At 34.7% G+C, this 16,695-nt stretch overlaps 1 protein-coding gene across 5 annotated transcripts in view; it reads left to right on the top strand.

The window, feature by feature from the left end:
* The first annotated feature begins 11,346 nt into the window (after positions 1 to 11,346).
* Positions 11,347 to 16,695, top strand: part of LOC132703974 (uncharacterized) — an 81,907-nt gene continuing 76,558 nt past the window's right edge. For all 5 annotated transcript variants that reach the window (XR_009619198.1, XM_060673551.1, XM_060673550.1 and 2 more), the window contains exon 1: positions 11,347 to 11,508. The gene's annotated coding sequence lies outside the window, so the exon portion shown is untranslated. The remainder of the gene's footprint in view (positions 11,509 to 16,695) is intronic.

Raw genomic sequence — 16,695 nt, 5'->3', positions numbered from 1 at the left:
TCGCGTCGTGCAAACGACATCTCGCTAATGCGCAAAAATTTTATCACATGCTGCATCGAAGACGCTAATCATTCGTTTCCTTCTACGTTTTTATTTTTGAAATGAATGTTCTTGAATACTTGCTACGTCTTAATTTCAAAGGACGATATGTTCCTGAATTAAGGAAATGAGATAAATTATGTCCTAATCATCCATGAGCACACGCAACAGCAGTTTCAAAACACCGGCTACGTCGCCGCGCGTTTTTATATACCGAACCATATCGTACGACTTCGCAATGGTTTTGGTAGCTCCAATATAAGATCTCTGCTTGCAGTTGCTGATTGACTTCCACGATAGAGCTAAATGTGAATCTAAACTTATTTCTTCGAAAAATGGTTGAGAAAATTGTCATTAACAATTTACAATTTTTGAAAGGCCATAAGAACGGATAGGTTCAAATATTCGAATTGCACAATTTTTCAGTAAAGGAAATAGGCATTTAGGCAAGGGGCAAGGGACGAATGGGGCGAGGAGCCCTGGCTAAATATGAATGGTTGCTAAGGTAACCATCTACAATAATTGTCATAGGAGTGTGAGATTATAATGCAACAAATTTAAAGTTTTGACACATTTTTAAAAATAATGCCAACCAGCTTTGGAAATCTACAATCTACACGACTGCGCTTTGTTTACATGTGCATAAAATGATACTTCAGAATTCAAGCAGCCTAGTTCTTCTCAAAGTTCACAGTATTGCGGAATTTTGCCAACTAGTCTTCGTAATAGTAATATCGAAACACACGTCTCATTTATCTCACAGAAACCATGTTAAAGAAAGAAATATTTGGAGGTAATTAGTAATTTTTTTTATTATTAAATGTATATACAAATACTGTCTCAGGTCGTCAAAATGTTTGAATCATGTTAAATTAAAAAAAATCTTTTTTGATTATATATTTATGGATGAAATAGATAGATAGTACGTACAATTTAATGATATTTTAGTATGTTTCAACTAATAGCTTTTATTTATAGTTATTATCTATAATATTTATCAACCACTTATCCAAAAATCTCTCAACATCTTCGATCCATCAAAGACAAAATTTCATTTGAGATGCCAGGAGCTTACAGCATTCCATGCACTTGCGGCAAAGAACATGAAAGAGCCTTAAGACTAAGACAAATAAACTCATCAGCAGTTGCCGAACACAACCACGAAACCGGACATAACATTTCATTCGATAAAACTAAAATTCTTGCATATAATCAATTCTTCTACCAACGAAAAATCCTATAGAAATCCATAAACAACCTAACAATCTTAACCGCGACTCTGCGTCATCCGAGACACGGTTTATGCCCCTCATTTAGCTCCGCCCCCTCAAACAATATAAAAGCAGGTAAGGAGTAAAATGTGAGCCAGTTTCAGTCAAGCTTTAAAGAAGCCAACAGGATGATTTTTATAAAAAGTAATTAGTTTTTGGGTTCTTTTTTGGAAAACGCAAACGAGTGACTTGTGACTTAACTTCCAGAACTGAAAAACGTCAAAACATAATCCGTGGGTAAAATCTAATGAAAACAACTGATCGCACCCAAGCCCGTGACCAAATGCCCGAGTGGCTGGCGACCATTGCTAGCGAAGTTGACATAAATAACACTCTCCACACACTTGATCGGTGCATAATTGGGTTATAGTAGAGAGTATTTTATAATAATTATACAGAACTTACAGTTTTTGAAGCCAAGAATGTAAAGCTAGTTTATGCATTCGACAGTATAGAAGCTGGCACCGATGACATCACTGTATTCTGTACTGCATTTCTTGGTATTATTTTCCTTGAACTTGAATGACAATTGGAGCGTCGCGTTAATTATTGCATTCATATTAAGGTGATAAATATTGATAAATATGCATTTACAACGCATTAGTGTGGTAGAATCGATTATGTCAAGGGCGGCTAAGTTTATTATTTTCGTTCGGCCGGAAGTTAGTTTAGTAATACTAATATAATGATTGATAAATATTTATCAGTTTTGTAAGTATCTGGATCTGTGTGTGTGTTCTGGTGCAACTGATCGAGTAGCTAATCAAACATGTCGCAGGCAAATTTTGTATTTTTGAGAGAAATGTAAATGTGAAAATTATTGCTTTTCTTGTATTTTAAACATTTTTTTTATGCTAGTACTAAACTTATTAGTTTTGTGTGTTGCAAGAATCATTATTGTTTTTTTTTTTTCATGCTGCGACTTGCTGCGTTTTCTAGTAGCTACAGTTTGTCGCATGAGTTATGTCATCACTGAAATGCCGACATCGGAAAAGATGGCTCTGCAACGATGCACCCGATTTTAATATTTTTGTCTTTTCATTGTGAACGATATTCATTAGTCATAGCGCAGTACCAGTATTGAATAAAAATATTTTGGAAAATAGTATCGTACTATCGCGTAATTTAACTCATGAATATTTATTTAGCCGCTGAGATCCTCCACATATAAAGACAAAGTTGTAGTGAACCAACCTCTAAAAAATAACTTTATCCGGCTTTAGACAACTATAATAACTTGTCGAATCCGTAGTATTCAGATTCTTGTAATTTCAGCAAAATAATTTCCCTCTTTTCAACAAAAGAGAGATTAATCAGCTTAAATATTTAATTTTGTTATGACAGAAATGATGACTACGGAGAAGATGATTCTGCAACGATGCATCCGTTTTTAATATTTTTGTCTTTTCATTGTGAACGATATTCATTCATATTCAATAAAAATATTTTGGAAAATAGTATCGTACTATCGCGTACTTTAACTCATGAATATTTATTTATAAAGCTGTTGGTTGTTCATCTGGAATATTAATTTTTAAGTTACATTCCTTTTTTGATACTTTTGTACTTCTTAACTTTGATATTGGATTTAAAACCGAGTACTTACAAAATATGTTGTTTATTTATGAAAGTGTTGGATTCAGTTTTTTTCTGCATAGATTCAAACGTATTCACAGAGTTGAAAGTGATCATGTCGATAATACTCTATTGGTTATTCAACCATTTCTTCCGGCGACCCGAGTTTGATTCTCCACTTTGGCACCTCGTAATTACCTATGACCTGTGACTCTTTTTTTTCTCTTCTTTATATTTTTCTATAATTAATTTCAATTTAGAAACAATACATCGATAGGCTAATTCGTTTTTGGACTGGTTGGTTTTTTCCCTTCATTTGCAATTGACGTTTATTGATACGAATGGGATATAGGAAGCGAAAGGGATTCCTTTCGAAGCCAATTTTGCTGGCGGAAGAAAAGTTTTTGTTAATTCAATTAAATTTGATTTACGAGACTTCGTGTTAGAATAGAAGTTTCCATTTAGACTTGCAAACTAAAAAGTTAGTTATTGACTGCTCGTAACGTCAACATTTACCTACATTGTTAACTCCCTGATTCTAGTTGATTTTAAACTAATTAGACTCGCGCGGCTAAAGCCTGTATAATGTCCGATCGATATACCGAAATCCATTAAATTGAGCTTGACTACAGCACAAAATCGACTCAATAAGCCCAATTAAGCAAGGCAGCAGCTTTACTGCTGAACAGGCGGCGTAAGTGCCACTTGAACTAATTTGATGGCGGCTCTTAAGACACTTTTTCAAATTACTCGTCTGAAAGTCACCTTGGCGAGGACCTCTAAAGATTTCCCGTCGTCATCGAGATGCGCTTCCAATTAGGCTAGAAAACCGCAGGTGTTTTGTAAGCACTGTTGTAAGGTAATCGCTGTTTGAGAACAAGATACTTGGCCTCAATTTGTTGTTTCAAAAATTTAAAACACCTTTTGCAAAATTGATTTTAAATCAGCATTGCAGCATATAATATTGGAATGCAATTAGTGGTTGATTAAAGTTGACATCTGTAAACATTTTTTTTGTCTCGTTGGCTGCATCATTTTGACATGTTAAATAGGCCGCCTTGTATATTATTGCATCTGCTCCTCCTTATTTCATGTTTTATTTTCCATCCTAAAGTTTCAAAGTGTGTATTTCTGTATTTCTATGTAATCATTTTATTATGTATAAGACGTCAATATAAAAGTTAATTTTTGTTGCTAATGTGTTTTATGTAAATAAATTGACGATGCATGGTAAGCCATCGTGCAGCAGAGAGTACCAGACTAAAGGCCATCAGAGTCGTCAAAAAATCTGAAAAAGTATTTTATATTGTCGTTAGTGCGATTATTATTACCATCTTCGGCGCAGTGTATAAATACCGCACGCACCGCCGATAACCTCTCAGTGGGAAACCAGTGTTCGAAGTGTTTTCGGAGCGCGAGCATTGAAGATGCCAAGTGAGATTTTGGCGAAACGTCTGCAGGATTCCAGTCGGAGTTCAACAAGCGAACGGATGATATCCCGGAATATAGTGTCATCACATTTTTCCACCCGTGAATCAATACGTGAAAATATCATACACCTTTACGGGGAGGAGACCTTTACGGCCACCAAGTGTTATGAAAAACTAAGACAAAGGAGGGTTATTTCGGTGTGCAACTTGAATTTTCTTATAAATTGCCGCAACAACAACTTGCTGCCAACATTTAAAAGGTTGTCTTATCACACACGCACCAGAAAGACACAAGCTATCCTGGACAAAGCTAGCAAGGCCCTACTCCAAGACCAGATCAGGCGAACCCGGTACGAAATTAGTGAGACTGAGCTACAACTTTTTAGACTCCACCTGAAACTGAGCAACAAGATCCATCAGTTGCTGTGGGACCGCATAGAATTATTAACATCATGGCGCACTGAGAAAGACAAGGACATTACGTCAAAAAAACTGTGGAAGAAATTAGAAATCCTTCAGTCAAATTCCAAAAAATCAGGACAAGTGCCAAATACAAACCGAAGCAGTACAGTTTATAATATTTCAGCATACCATCTTTCCGATACAGAAGTCAGCGTACTGAATAAGGGATTTAACTATGCAATAGCTCCAAAAAGAGTACCCGTCGAAGAGATGGTTTCCAACGTCGAAGCAAGTCTTTCCACCATAGACGAACAAGATGCGGAGTTAATTAGGCAAGATGTCGCCAGAGTCTTAAGACAGTCAAAACCGCCGCAACCAAACTTAAGCAGAGAAGAAATGCAAGCCTTAAGGAATCTAAACAAAAACGAAAATATTCTAATAATGCCAGCAGACAAAGGAAATGCCACTGTCGTCATGAATACGTCGGATTATAATGCAAAATTGGAGGATATTTTGAACGACCCAATATACAAACTAGTCACCAGAGATCCTACGACATATTTGGAAAAAACAACTAAGTCCAAAATTCTCGATTCATTCGAAGAAGAATTCGGCCGATTTTGTCAGTAACCCCTTTGATGTATGGCAGGACAGCGATCGATCTTCGTTGGGTCTCGTCCTGCAATCTCTGCTGCGGCTGTTGTTGTTTACCGATTGCATTACTGATGATGCGCCTTTGGTATCCGTTTTGTCGAAGACAGGTACTAATTTTTTTCAGTTCTTCATCTCTGTTCCTCTCGTTTGTGAGCCTGAAGGACCGAGCAATTAATGTATTTGCCACTGCCTGTATCTGTAATGGGTGGTGATGAGATTTAACGTTCAGATATCTATTAGTGTGTGTTGCTTTTCTATAGACAGTGTGTTCCAAATGTCCATCTTCTGTCCTTGTGATGTGCACATCTAAAAAGGGCAGACTGTTATCCTCTTCAAGTTCTATTGTAAATTGAATCCTTGGGTGAATGGAATTCAGATGATCTAGGAATTTCAAAAGCTCCTCCTTGCCAAAAGGCCATACAATAAATACGTCATCTACGTATCTTGTCCATAGTTTTGGCTTCAGATTTGCTTTCTCTATTGCTTTCTTTTCGAAGTAAATCATGAAGAGGTTGGCAATCACAGGTGAGAGAGATGATCCCATTGCTGCTCCATCTACTTGTCGGTAATCATAAAAAAAAGTAATGCTCAAATATCTTTAATGGACAAACACTTTTTCAGTAAATTTGCGATTTTAGATTAATTTTAAGTCATATAAGCATATGCAGGAAGCTTTTTGAAATTTAAATAATTATTATCCTCGTATTCCAATTGCACGTTAATTTAATTTAATGGCCAGTAAAAAAACGGAAGTGCTGAAGAATGGTATTTTTATACGGTTTTATGCGGGAATGCGAAATTCCTGCTGAAATTGTTTTTCCTCTATACGTATTCATTTTATCCCCCTTTCCCGTTTGTCGATTTTATCATGACAACATGGTGGTGGTAATTAAACTTTCCCAGCCTCTAAAATATCTGTGTTGGTGGGTTTTCATTTCCTTTTCTGTATTAGTTTCCAAATTACGATGGCGTAATATTGGACGTTATCGATCATTAAAGGGACTCAGTTGATCTCAATATAGTCACGTACAAAGTGATTCATGGTTGAAACTTTAACACTATGCAATTCGGCTAAGAAGCGTTGGCGGACAGCTTTGTAAAAGAAAAAAAGAAGTCTTTTTCAGCATGAAACATACATCGCCAAAAAAATGATACCACAACTACGGTAGATACAAATTTTCAGAAAATACTTTTGTTATCAGCATCTAACCAATTATTCAAGTAGAATGCATATCAAACAGTTTACTTCATTTCATTTGACATTTGCATTTACAGCTTCAGACATTTACCCAACTCAATTATGAGTAGAATTAGAAAGTACAATTTGTAAAAGTACGTCTCTAATAGAAATTCCTAGCAGTTCCATCTGAAAGGCACCTGTGGCAGTCAAGCAGCGGGCTTCAGGAATGTAATAGATTAATTGTTTGTTTTTTCAACACAGCGCCGTGACTACTCTGAAACCACGCAATACGTGATGGCTGAACTGGTTCTACCAAAATTATTATATATTTAATATTTTTCAATAAAAACTTAAACTTTTATAATATGAGTGGCAAACATTTGTTAGAGGACGATCGAGATAATTCACATTTCATTAGCCTGCAATCTGTGTCATTTTCTTACTAAACAGCGATTTCCACACACTTAACTCATTTTCCCAGAACATTTAACGAGATCTAGGCATATTTTGAGAACATACTGCCTTAAAATACTTATTGACGATCAGTCAGCTTCCACATTGGCCGTTGAATGCAGCAAGGTCATTGATTAAAAAGGAGATTTAATTTTTTCTTCATAGTTGCTTCAAAAGTTTCTGTGTCATCATCATTAGGCAGGGCCTCTATATTTCTACTAGCTACATGTGGTGACGTCGAATAAAAATTATGCAATATGATATAATATGCTATAATATGAATTGAAACTAATCTAGCTAAAGAATGGTTAACAATATTACTATATTTGGTTTTGCGAGTCCTTCATCTGAATGTCAAAGCATGTCTTGTAAATTGAAGCTTTATTTACGCAGGTAACTTTATCAAATCAATACTATCTGCATCAATCTTTGCAAAAATATTAAGTCAACCTTGAACCGCCTATGATCTAAGGCTTGAATATCAAACCTGATTCGCAACATTTCACCAACAACACGCTTCTCTGGTTAGACACCTTTAATTTTACAAATCGTCTTTAAACATACTCAAGGGATCGAATATGACAAGTAAATTGGTGCCCAGTCTATGGACGCACGTTCAAGCTTAGACCTAACAAACAATACACCGTCTTTATAGCAGAATCACTGCAATAAGATGAACAGTTCTGAATAATATATCTGTGAGTGTGTATGGGAGATTTCATCATAACATAAATGTGTTGCAAAAACAAAATAGCCGAATCGAAGGAATCGAGTTAAGTAGTAGATTTGTAGAAAAATAAAGAAGTTTGAAAACTCGTTTGAAAATTTTTCGTCTATAAACAGAACCCGCACTTCGAGGAGCGGAATGTAGGATTGTTTTGTCAGTACCAGTTGTAAACATGAGAAAGTTTGTCCTAAAGCGTAATAGAATCTTCACAAGAACAAATGGATCTATACATTTTGAAACCGTGAGCAAATGGCAGGAAGTTGATAATAATTTTGTCAGACAGGTCGCCGACAAAGAACGAAAACAATAATGGTTCATGAATCCTGGTGTTTCAACAAGATGCGCTGCGAGTGGAATCCCTTATATCTCTATAAACATTAATTCAAGAGTGGTGCCATGAAGCCGTTTTGATCAGCCAGATGTGCACAAATAAAAATTTTCAAAAGCTTTTTACAAAACTTCTTGATTCCTCCTGCGTCGGTTTTTGCTTAGTCGAAATTGCTGACGTTTCGCCAATATTCCTGTTGGCTTGATTGACACAGTTTCGGTCAAGCTCTGAAGAAGCTAACAGGATGATTGGCGAAACGTCAGCAATTTCGACTAAGCAAAAACCGACGCAGGAGGAATCCAGAAGTTTTGTAAAAAGCATTACAGTAGCCTGTGGAAGTTTCTTTGAAAAAAAAAAGATTTTCAAAAGCTTTTGCAATTTCTCATATTTAGGAGAGAATTGCAATGAAAACACCTCACGGTGTACAACTATTGATGTGGTAAGTCAGCAATATGCGTCATTATGTTGCTGTCTATTTCGCATAATTCAACAATCCGAGAGCACTTCGAGACCCGCTTGGGCATGTGGCCAACTACACAGGCGGTCCATTTTGCTAGTATGCCTTAAAACTTTTCGTTGTTGGCAGGAAAAGTCTGCAAGAAATACTTAATAAAACAGAAGCAATGTATTTCCGGTGTTCCTGCGTTTCTCTCCGAATATCAAGAACTCGAGAGGTTGCCAATTTTTTTTTTTTAATTTATTGCTTAGAGAGAAACTATATTATTTCGATAAAAAAAGCAAACGACTAAGATTACTCCAACTACACTAAACGAAACGAGGCAGAAGGGAGGTAAGTCAAATTCACTTATAACGAAAAATATCCGTTCGTCGTTTTGAAAGCGGCACAACTTTTCCCCTCTGCTAACTCTATGCTTGGGTATAATGGGAATTTTATGTTGCGTTTCAGGAGAAAAATGGAGGGGATCAAAATCCATTATTCTTAGTTTTAGTTCAGGCAGATAAATATATCTAATTCGGCTTGAAAAACACTTCGTATTTTTTGTTTATTTGAGGGTCCCATACAGTTTGAAATATCTTTGTCATGTAGGAAAATTTATATTAATGGAGAATATAAAGAAACAAATTATCGAACGTGCTACGTCCGTCGGTAGAGAAAAACTATCAAATTGTGATATCTTTGCATCCATCATCCACCGGTGAAGATAGCAGTCTCAAAAACAACTCAAAAAGCGGTTTCGTGTGTACAGTTTGACATAAAACAGTAAGGTTAATTTTGAACGTAAGCGAATTAGCAGAAATAAAGAAAATAACTTACTACTTATTACTTACTAATGATTTCAGAATGGATGAGCGATATGAGTGCGCCATTGTGAAATACCCTGCATACTTTTAACGTAATTCAGACAACTTGTATAGTTGCGCTGACTTTTTTGAGCATCACCCCGTTTATTTTTTGAGAAGCTGTGTGTATAGTTCCGCAGATGGAAGAGATATATGGAAATGTGACAGTTATTTTCCTCTATTGATGCCACCTATGAATTATGTCCTATTGTTAAACTTTGCTTTATCATAGAAAAAGTTCCATTCACAATTTAATTTATTAATATACCCTATATAAAAATCCTGTTAAGAGTAAGTCAGGTTATAACTCCTTTAATCAAAACTTTTCACTATGGTGTATTTACTAGAGAATGAATAATTAAAAGCTTCGTTAATATGTTGCAAATTTGATAGGTTCTGAGTAAAAAAAATTCTTGAACCTAGCATTCAATTTTCTCTGGATTAACTATCAAACTCATTTTGACAAGCTTCGTTTCAAACTGCAGACATTCTGCTATGGTTCGACATAATATGACTCGAACTATACTTTGGTGTAAAAAGTGTATTGCAGGAATGTACACGGTCAGAGAAGTCATTAATAAAACGCTTAAAAACTTTTCGTCACCAACTTTGGGTACATAAAAGTTATGAATGAAACACCACGCGTCTCCCCACTCTTTTATAAAAAGTCATCAAATAACCTCCAGAACACTCAACCCCCGGAAAAGTTAGGCAAATAAAATCGCTCAACTCCCCAGTCTTTTCGTGATAGACAGAATTAATAGACAAAATTCATTCCAGAAAATATATTGGTTTTCAAACCATTAGTGGTGTATTTTTTAAACGTATGTGAAATGAGGAAGCTTTTACATTTGGATGCTTAGTTTTGGTCAAAACCGAGGCTCCCGAAATTGTTTTTGGTATTAGATGCTAGTGGGTCTATTTACGACTAATCAGATCAGATAAGTCAAAATAAATCGCTACTAATCTGAAGAAGTAACGGCCTGATGCGGGTAATATAAGTAATAAAGAAGTTGGTGAATTTAAAGAAAACATATTTATTAAACATTAATTAATTCTTCACAAAACGTTCTTGCTATTGACATATAAATAAAAAGCAAGTGTTAATTGATTCTTAGCGATTACAAGTTCGATATTCGAATAAATTCCGTCGGACACCAGACCAATTAGAAAAAAGCAACGAAACAAGCTGTGCAACCTTAACTTTCGTTGCTAAGCAGAGAAAAAAATCGTTCCTCCTTATTTTATCAGGATAGGTATTATAAAGCAGTCCACCAAAGTTAGGCGACAAAGCAGAAGATGAAGATGAAAAGTTGAAAACTGAAATATTCGATGGCCATTAAATATGAAAGATACAATGAAAAGAAGATGTTAAAAGCAAATATAAGTATAATGTGACACTTTGGCCACAGTAACCTAGATAGATTTATTATATTGAGAAATAGGGAGACCCCGTCCAACAGGACCTAACAGTGATTAAGGAAAAGTATTAGGTTAGAGAGATGACCCTCAAAAATACCTATAGTGGAGAAGCTGTATATGTGAATTAGAACATATCATTAAACCAATTTTATATCAAGCGCAGGAAATACCATTGTTCACCAGTATAACTATGATGTAATTAATGTGATAATACATTTTGCATACTTACCAAAACTATAAATGTTTGATGCTAACAGAGCTTTACCTAATAACTTGGACAAAAATGATGTGACAAAAAAATATAATTCCCTTCGCTACTACTAAATAGATCAATGAAACCGTTTCCAAAGGTACGAGATTTGTTTTTTTTTCGCGAGAGCATCTCCGATCAATCATACTCTCGAATGTTTGTATACGGACGCCGTGCTCGTAGGACCAAAGATAAAAAAATATTTTGGGGTTCGTGGCTTAGAGTAGAAAAAAAAGCGCCGCAGATCTGCGCGCGGGAATTCATCTTCCCAGAAGCACACGAAGAACAATTATGGTTCAGTTGCGCCCGATTTGCGTAGTCGGTAGCGTCGCGACGGACGTATACGCTCCACGACGGCGATCACGTGCGCCCAGATAATTGCCGGCGACTTAAATTGTAACGGTTATATGTTCTATAGCTGCAACATCCCGTCTCCGTATGTATTCCATTGGTGCGTAAAACGACGAAACAAAAGGTGGGTGTATTTGATATACAGCGCGTCCGCGATAAGTTTTTTTGGGATTTTGAAATTCATACATCGTTAAAATTTATCAAAAATTTTGATGGATGAGAAGGTTACGTGTGTTGTTTTTTACTTTGTACGAGGGCAAAGGCGTGGATTCAAGTTTGGTTTTGGCAAAATTATAAATATTATTTTAAAATATAAAATGGAAAATATTTAGATATTAGACTTGTCGGTCAATTTAGAAGAAGAGAACTTACTTTGGGAAGTCTAAAAACTTACAAAAAAAATTGATTTATGTGGAGATCTATCTAAACGATATGATATCAAGTGATATCAAATGATATATGATATCGAGTGACTGTGTATGTTGTTTATTTGCCATATAAATAAATTTGTCGTTTGCCATATTTCTTTCCTTTGCTGACGATTTTAACACCTTTAAATCAATACTATGTCACTCGCTTCAATCTGATTTTTACATATGCGATTTTTCGTTGTTCAATTCTTAGATTTTGCATCATATTTTCGAGCAAAACATCGACTATTAATTACATACATTCACATACATAGCATATAAATTCTAGTCCTATGAGGAGAGTAAGTTAATGGAGTTTTGGACCACAAAAGCTCTTTTGTTAGGCATATAAACGTTTAAACTGCATGAGCATGCATGCTTAGATTTTGTTACCATATTTAGTGATGACTTGCTTCAGACTGCATAATAAATATTTTTAGATTTGAGATTAAGAATTTCTAAAGGCCATACTAGCTAATTTATTTAATCCGAATACACAGAAAACAAGAATGCCACGTTCCTATTTATGGTCCCCATTTAAACTAATTCCTGGTGACAATGACTGAAGCGATCTATTAGTTGATGACACCTGATCTAGGAATTTGTTTTATGTTCCGTTAAAAGTAACAATTAGTCAGCAGTCAAATACTTTCTAATAAGTTTGACCATGAAACTGGCGGTACTATTGAAGAGCAGTGTGTCAAACTGTCATACATTCATTTGTTTCTATATTTAATATATTTGTTTCTATAGATAACATTAATTTGCAACAAATTTTGTTAAACTATGCATATTATACAAACGAATAGATAAACAAGGTTGAAAACAAATTCACCTTTCTTAGACAATTTTTAATTCTTCTTGTCCGCTCTGGTTTTATTTTCTATTCTAATATTTACTTCGCAAGTAACGTTTTTTTCTTCAAGGAGTTGGTCTTCAAGAATGTTTAGGGCTCGCTTCACGAAAATGTTACCTATTGCGAAGCAGCAACCCTTGAAGTAGTGCGTTATTGTATTAGCATAATAAATGTGTATAAATTATATGTAGTTTGTACAGGGTATACCCTGTACTAGCATCGAATCGGACTTATTCCCCAGTACTACAGTAGGTAACCATGGAATCATACAAAGTATAAACTGGATTAAATTAGGGATCTGAGGAGGTACATGAAGTATATAATTAAAAATTGATTGTTTTAAATAATTAAAAATTGTTTCCTTTAGGTAACGTTTATACGTATACTTATAATTTTGACAAAATATTTCATGGACGCGTTATGGAACGCAATTTAACAACTCAAAAAGAAGCCATTCGTTTGTCCCATCGTAAAACGAGTTATACTGATAGCTAAGCAAGATTTTATAGTTATACATGCCGTATAGATAACATGACGATTCTTTTACGGGTGTTGGGGTCTCACACTAGTCACAGACTGCATTTATTTGTTTTTTCTTAGCATCACTTCTTATCCATCAACTTTTGATTTGTAGTCTAACTTCATGGTGTCGTTAAAAATACCAAGCTTTGCACAAATTTTAATCGATATCGACGTTCTCACTCGATGAATACATATTCAGTAACAATAAAACCTTGAGGTCTTTGATGTGCTATTTTTAAACGTATATACAATTGAGTTTCGTCGAAATGGATATTATGGTATGAATTTAGTACGTGGAGTCGTTGCTTTTCCATATTTCTCTTCAAAACGCGGCTTTGCGTGCATTATAGAAAAAATTACATTCCTACACATTTCTTAGTTTCAGTGGATCTTACATTAATAATTTTTAATATTGATCTACGGACACTCTTTTCTGCATATCGATATTTGCTATGGAACACAATTTTATGTGGCCAATGTGTTGTGGAATAACAAATCGATTTTTGTCATAATTTTTCCATTATTTATTAGACGGAAAGCTGAATGTTTAATTTTTGATGTAAACATCTATCACTTTTAAATTCGCCGCACTATTCAATCTCGAATAACTAATAAATAACTTGAAGATAGTAAAAACAAAATGTTAAATCTCATTTGCAGTAAATTTACAAACTTTAATTATACAACATTTGCAACGCTTTTAAATTGATGAGTCCCACTTTATGTCTTTTTCTTTTAGAATTACAGTGATTTTTTTAGCAATTTGTTATTTGTCTATTAATTTTTGGCGGTAGTATTTTGAAAAAGTGCTGGTTTATTTATCAGAGCAAAAATTGAGATAAATATTCGCCAATATTAATAGTGTTGTGTATATGTAATCATTACTTATTTTACTTTATTTTACTAGATCCCGCGAATTATGGCCTGTTTTTATTTCATCATCGGACGAGTTGCCGTGGTGAAACTATTACAATAGTATGGTACTGTCGTTTGCTTGAAGGTGGTAGACACTAATTCAGTAGAAATACTAAAAGAATATCGAACTTCCATTGTCAATTTTGGGTCCGCTATGGTTATCGTATTTGTGAATGACTTGCATGAATTCAAATGTTCCTGTTTTGCGGATGATACGCTATATTACCTACGGCAGCATTGAAACTTTGTCTGACACTTCAAATGCTGTTTTAGATCTTGCCAAAAGATCGTTCGGTGCCAATAATCTTCTCTTAAATAAAGATAAAACCAAAATTTTGAAAATACCGACTAACTCGAGCTTTTGGGTCCCATTATAGATGACTAATTGTCGTAGTCACACCATACAGATGAACTCTCTAAAACTTTAACGAGTCTGATAATTTTAATAAGAAATCTGCGATCTTACATAAATTACGACACCCTTAAAACGTGTTATTTTACACTGTTTCATTCAAAAATTTCTTATGCCTTTCCATTGTGGGGTCACATTACTGCAGCACATACTATTGTTAAACTACAAAAGAGAGGGAGGAGGTGTCCTTTGCAGACTTTTTTTGAGCCACAGGATTATGCATTTACCTTTTATTTTATTTTTATTTATTCATTTTATTATATTTAAATGATTTATTCATTATCCCGTTGCATAATACGTCATAATCATAATTATTTGAATTACACACTGTACAACAGAGCAATGAAAGAATATCTACGTGCTCATTTCTTCTCTTCAGTTCAGGAATACCTTGAAAGTAATTTGGTATTCGGTTTTCTTCTTTTTAGGCTAATATTCATTTTAATAATTCTGTGATTCATATGTGATTCTATTTAATTCTTTTACATTTATATTGTTTTGTCATTGCCTTGACAATAACATATTTACGATTTATTAACATATATTAATATTTATTGTAAAAGCTCCCGGTAAATAAAGTTTTATTTCTATTTCTATGTCATCGTATGATCTCGTCAGTGCATGATATTCACAGTAGCAGATTAAAATTAGTCTCGCATTAAATGTAATTCTTGAACATCTAGAACAATATTCTAAACTTTCTTTTTTTTTACTCTCTACTCTAAAATACCCAATTTTACTGTGAGAAGGCGTGCGCAAATTGTCACTATGAAACGTAAGCTTCACGAATATTGTCGCGAGCCACTTCGAGCATTCCTGGCATTTTAGTCGTCGTTTGGTTGCGACTACAATCGTTTATTATGGAACAAGCTTAACAACTGCCACTTTAGGCACGAGTGTTATATGTTTAATTAATTCCATCTCCAATTTGTTGTGTAAACGCCTAATTTTATTCACTCCGCTTTCTATGAAAATTAATTTAATACATTTCTTATGTTGCAAAAATGACCCTATGCACAAAATATAGTACGAAATACGCTACTTCTAAAGGTTTATCCTAAGCAAAATTTCTGTCTGCATTTAAATTCGATTTAGAGTGCATCTTTTATGTTATTATTGTATAGTTCAACTTTGCAGTAAAAATTATTTTAACGAGTGCCCAGCAATAACATCGAGACATTTTGTATGCTGATTTTAGACTTCAAAATAAGAAAAATGTTTAATATGAACGTATTCCAAAACAGACAAACTATTTTTTTGCAATAATTTTGGGAAAAGTACCTCTGACAATTTGGAAATTTGGAAAAGAGACATCCAAGAAATTATTTTTGTTTGTTTGCGACCAAGTTTGCGACTGTAGATAATTCTTTTATGTGTAATTTTTTAATTTTATAATTTTTTTATAAAATATATCTAACCACAGGGCAAGTCTTTGGGCGTACTCTCCAAGGACAACTGGTGGCGGAACGGACCGACTTCCCTACTGATCAGAGACAATCAACTTTTATAAACGAATATTTGCTGACTGGATTAATGGTTGACCTACTTACGTGCCCTGGCAACTAGGCACGGTGTGCTAAATATAATTATTCAAGAAATGATCTATCAGTTATCAGTTAGATATTGTAAAATGAAAGTGATTTCGGGCATGCTGAAATTTTTCAACACTCAATGTGAATCGCATATATTTTGACCTTTATTAATAGCATCCTTTGGGTCTACGTTTGACCTTTCGATAACGATGGCGAGAAACTAATACACAAAAATAATAATCAACACGTGGGAACATGAACTAAACTATTAGCCGATCTAATCAAGCGATAACAAAATTGCTCCGGGTCCGATATGTACTTTTGGCATTTCCAGGCCGTCCGGGTCGCAATACATTATACGTTTCAATTTGCGTTTGTGCCTATTAGATGGAAAATATTATTGTGTCGTGAACGTTCGTGGTAATAATTTTTCGTTGGAGGTATTGTGTACACGAAATGATTCGTGTATCACCCATTACCGAATATAATTGTGATTTTTACTATTACAGTTTAACGATTGCCGCTTTGTTGTAGTTTATCGTTGTTCTGCTGATGAATGGGTTTTATGGATATATCGACTGCTATTCTAAATTGCCTCTGCTTTTTATTGAGTCATTGGTTTCGGTACAGCACGGTGCAAAGTTATTGAAAAGACCCTCAAAGA

Source organism: Cylas formicarius, unplaced genomic scaffold, assembly GCF_029955315.1.
Source record: "Cylas formicarius isolate icCylForm1 unplaced genomic scaffold, icCylForm1.1 PGA_scaffold_6__28_contigs__length_40554024, whole genome shotgun sequence".
NCBI classification, from domain to species: Eukaryota; Metazoa; Arthropoda; class Insecta; order Coleoptera; family Brentidae; genus Cylas; species Cylas formicarius.
Note: the sequence above shows the minus strand (reverse complement) of the source record. Positions and strands in the feature narration are given on the sequence as shown.